Raw genomic sequence first — 5,662 nt, forward strand, 5'->3', positions numbered from 1 at the left:
CCCCAATCTCGTGATCTTTTTATACGCTCTACACTGAAATCTAGGCAACAAGTGCCAAAGTTTAGTACAAAATCTGATTTTATCAATAAATTTGACACAGATTCAGACTAAAACAAGCCTGACATATGGTTGGTTGGTTGGGTTGGGCTTGGGAGGAACCCGAAGAGCAGCTACCTCCACGCGGTGGGTTCTGGGTGACCAATACAGGTTAGCTGAGAACTGCAACAATTTTGACCTTGCGCTGTGGCGGGCCGCCTTTTCGCTCGTATCTCGGGAACGGTTCGTCCTACGGCCAGATCACATATACCATTTCGGTAGCAAATGACGTGACAAATAACTTTTGTTTTATACATTTTACCATGAGATGCGTATTTCAGGTGCTAGGTAGACAATTTCACGATTTTAGGCGAATTTCCGAAATTTCAAGGCCGAGGTTCGGGTTGAAGATGCAATCCGATCTCAAAACAAAAAGTTGCATTGGAATCAGGAAGTACTAAGGCAACTTTTCCGCACTATTAGAAATACCGAATTGAAAAAATTCCGAAATCGACCCACCCTATTGGGTACGCCAATAAATCACTTATGCATGTCATAAATAAGCCAATAGAGACATGGATAGCATCGTTTTTGCCAGATACTTTTCCATTACCGTATGTTTGTACAAAATGTTTCACGTTATATTCAACAATATTTGGAGCTTATATGCATGTGTTGAAACTGATATTTGAAACAAATATGAAGAGTGAATATCTTAGTATGTATAAACAGGTATACATAAATAAAAGGCAACTTTAGTATATAAAATTCAATTTTAAGTAAAATATGCCGATTATAATTTATATCAGACAGGTAATTTACCAATTTAGTCAAATTAAAATTTCATGAATTCAGTTACAAAAACAATCAAATATTATTCGGGTATATATGTATACGAGTCTACCAACTTCCAAATTACAAATTATTTTTATATTTGAAATATTTCATACAAGTATATGCATTAGTTTGCAAGCTCATATGCACAAGAAAACAAATTAGAGAAATCAAAATTATTTACGACATAAAAGAAATATTTCTAAACTAAATATATCAATTTGGTGAATTAGATATATACATATTCTGCTCATATTCAACGGTTTTTAATTTTTATGGTTTCCAATATACTGCCAAGAGGGAGTTGTACTCAATATGGAAGGAGTCTAAAACTTTCCCGTAGTTATTGGTTAGTTATACGCTAGCAGCTTATATTCTACGGAAACATGTGGGCGTCGATATAACTAAAAAACGTTAGTGAAAGTTCTTAGAACTATATTTTCTATATAAAAATGTGTGGTTTTTAAAAATAGTTAGAATATCTTATATACTCTTGCTGAGTAAAATTAGTGAGATCTTGACTATAGTCGAGTAATGCTTCGATATATAGAAATCTGCTGTAAGTGTTTCGCACATTTAGGTATCAGCGTAACACAGATTATTATTTTAAGTTAACTCGTCTTCTCTTAAAAACTGTATTCTTAATTATTGATGACTAATTAAAAGACCAACTATGTTCATCATACGCCTTGAGTTACTTTACGGCCTGCAGCGGTTTGCTGAGCTTCGAGCTTCCACATATGTACCATTTGATACAAATAGAATTCGGTTAATACAAATAATTTTCTTAACTATGATCTTAAAAGTTCTAAATTCTGGAAAAGGTCAGACGGCAACAATATTATTTAAGGATTCTCTTGGAAAAAGGTTACATGGATTAAAAGGTTTAAAACGTAGTTTGAACTGTTATTTTCTTCAATTATCCATTTATCACTGTCTAAAATAACAACGTTGTAATAGAGTTTCTTACTTATCAGCGCTACAAACTGTTTTTGCGATTTATGATTAATGTGATTTTCGCTAAAACTCACAAATCTGCAGGAAGTGTCTGTCATCAAATCAATATTGTTTGTTAACAGGAATAAGGACATTTATATCAAATACACCTGATATATACATATATGTACATATATATTAAACTGTTACAGTATCTGTATTTACGTGTGTGATAATAACTTTACGAATTGCAAAATCTCAGTTTATTTTTTCTACTTTCTCTCACTAAATCTCAAAGCTTTTTCGCACACATTAATACTAGTTCTGAATTTTCTGAAACCTTTTTCTTGAGTCTATATACGTCTCCACTTAAGTGCTTTTCTAATTTATAGACCATTTATCAAGAATTTGACATACTGCTGTGGCCAAAAAAATAGTAAGACTTTTCAATTTAAATTTCGTGTGAATATCTATCCACGAAACTTTTTTATAGGTTTGTATAACTGTCAGAGTGTCAATTTAGTATACGGATCTATTTCTGATGTAACTAAAATGCATTCGGCGCAAAAAGAGACCGGGATTATTGTCCGACAACTCTTAGTTAATGCTCCACAACTAATGTAATGTTTATTACTGGTACGGTACCTTTTTCATGTTCGTCTTTTATGTAAGGAAAGCCCAAACAATTAATGTTTAATTAGGAATAATTGTTATTAGGATGGCCATTATTTTCCAAGATTATGGTATTTTTGCAAACGCCGACTGTTTTTCTGTGTTTGCCCTAAGACTATGGACTTTAGTTAATCTGTGCATTCATATAAGTGGCTTATGCTATATACTTTGCTTATACGACGTGGTGTACTATGTGATTACTGAAAATTTGATGCACAATTTTAAATGCATATAATGAAAAAAAATCATTAACACTCTCTTTATAGACCGAAACATTTAGTCTTACAGTATCAACTTTTAAAAATTCTTGATTAATTATCTTTAATAAAATTAAAATCTAATTGCAAAAAATCAAAATATAAGTATATGTAAAATGTATGGGAATAATAAAAGTTTGTTTAACATGGATCTATTAATTAGTGCAAAAACTGGAGAGTGCAAAGATAAAAATTAAATGATACAGCCAAGGAATGCCAATCTGCCAAATATTGTTAATAAGTGCTTTTCCAAATTAATATACAGTGAATATGAATTTTGTAGTAAGGATTATTTATGCAAAGTACAACTTTATTCTTTTTAGTTAATCTAACATCCTTCAATATATTTCAAGAAGTTTTATCGTCAACAAAACTTTTCCTACAGGATCAGTGTAGCATTCTTAGCATTAAATAAATAAAAACTGCAGCTATTAGAAATATATCTTAAAACGTTTCAATATTCTACAGAAAATACATTACACTATATCTGTTATTCTTCTAAGTTACTACTGAGTTCTTTCAACCGCTTTAGTATGAGTGAAAAACAATTTTTGAGTATTTACAACTATTACTAACGGGTGATTTTTTGAGGTTAGGATTTTCATGCATTAGTATTTGACAGATCACGTGGGATTTCAGACATGGTGTCAAAGAGAAAGATGCTCAGTATGCTTTGACATTTCATCATGAATAGACTTACTAACGAGCAACGCTTGCAAATCATTGAATTTTATTACCAAAATCAGTGTTCGGTTCGAAATGTGAAAATCCGCTTTTTTATCGACAAATTTTGTTCAGCGATGAGGCTCATTTCTGGTTGAATGGCTACGTAAATAAGCAAAATTGCCGCATTTGGGGTGAAGAGCAACCAGAAGCCGTTCAAGAACTGCCCATGCATCCCGAAAAATGCACTGTTTGTTGTGGTTTGTACGCTGGTGGAATCATTGGACCGTATTTTTTCAAAGATGCTGTTGGACCGCAACGTTACGGTGAATGGCGATCGCTATCGTTCGATGCTAACAAACTTTTTGTTGCCAAAAATGGAAGAACTGAACTTGGTTGACATGTGGTGTCAACAAGATGGGCGCTAACATGCCACACATCTCGAGATTCTATGGACATTTTTTGGTAAAACTTCGGACAACAATTCATCTCAAGAAATGGACCCGTAAGTTGGACACCAAGATCATGAGATTTAACGCATTTAGACTATTTTTTGTGGGGCTACGTCAAGTCTAAAGTCTACAGAAATAAGCCAGCAACTATTCCAGCTTTGGAAGACAACATTTCCGAAGAAATTCGGGCTATTCCGGCCGAAATGCTCGAAAAAGTTGCCCAAAATTGGACTTTCCGAATGGACCACCTAAGACGCAGCCGCGGTCAACATTTAAATGAAATTATCTTCAAAAAGTAAATGTCATGAACCAATCTAACGTTTCAAATAAAGAACCGATGAGATTTTGCAAATTTTATGCGTTTTTTTTTTAAAAAAAGTTATCAAGCTCTTAAAAAATCACCCTTTATTTATGTTGAAATACTACATGAACTTATACATTCAGATAGTTTATTACCATACATTATTAACATTAATATTTAACCTGTGGCGTTTTGCATCGCCAGGGCGCTAGAAAAATAAATAATTATTTACAAAATTGCTTATTTTTTTGCTGGATTTTTCATTTTCCCGTTCGAAAAAATCATTATTATTTATCACCGCTGCTTGATAAGGCAAAATTTCTTTTAATTTCTATTAACATTTTTAATAATGAAGGTGGGAACAGTTGGTTCAATGAAAATAGTTGGCATAATGATAAAAGGTTTTCGTTAGGTTGCCTTTCATTCCCATTTTACGGATAATAGACATCAGTGAATAGTTCATTTTTACACCCTTACCACATGTTTTTACAGATACTTTTGTTGAATTAACGGTTGAAAATTCGGGTGACTGTCCGTCCATCCGTCTGTACTTGCAAGCTGTAACTTCAGTAAACGTTTATCTATTTTAGACACAAACACACACCGTTTTGAGTAAACCACGCTTTATAATTAGCTAACTGATATTCTAATTGTATATACTATACACCAACTGACATATTCGGACAAAAGTCCGCTTTTCCGATATTTGCTGGGTTTGAACAGTGTTGTCACAATTTGCAGGAATTATTGGTACACGTGTTTATTCCATTATAACTATAAATTGATTTCACTAATTTTCACATGTGATACAAGATGTGTGAGAGGAATATTACATTCTAAATTTAATCAAAATTTTTGGCAACCCTTCTCGTGTTCAGCTGTGCTTTGTTTCGTGCTCTGGCGAATTTGTTTAATTTTATTTAAAACTTAATTTAAAAATATCTGGATTAAGTAATCTTTGAAGATAAGTATCAGTGTTATATTGTGCTATTGAATTCAATTGATATTTACTTTAATTGTGTGTTAGCTAATTTTAATTTATTCCGCCGAGTCATTTTAAATTTGTTGTTGTGCTACATTTTATGTAGTGCAATTGTTAGTGTTAATTTACTTTGCTTACTTAAATTTCTTTCTTGTTTTTATTCGTTTTCGTCTTTGTCCACAGCTGTTCGCGAGTTTCCTTACTTTTCGCGTATTACAGTGCATCTCAAACTGCTCGCTGCATTGGTTGTTATTTTTGATAACCATCAATTTTTATTGCATTCATTTGTTATAAATATTCTTATTATTGCTCATTGTTCATTTACCATTTAACATTTTTATATTTCTCTTTAATATTGTTTTTTTTTTTTTTACTCATTATGACTTGTAACTTTCCGAACTGCTCTGTAAAAAGCGAGTCGGAACGCTTTGTTTCTTGCTGGTTTGTGATGGACTTGCCCATCTTAAATGTGCTGGACTGACAGGTAGGATATTGGATTCTATTCTTGACAGTAAGGGATTGCGCTGGT

This window comes from Bactrocera dorsalis, chromosome 1 (genome assembly GCF_023373825.1).
Source record: "Bactrocera dorsalis isolate Fly_Bdor chromosome 1, ASM2337382v1, whole genome shotgun sequence".
NCBI classification, from domain to species: domain Eukaryota; kingdom Metazoa; phylum Arthropoda; class Insecta; order Diptera; family Tephritidae; genus Bactrocera; species Bactrocera dorsalis.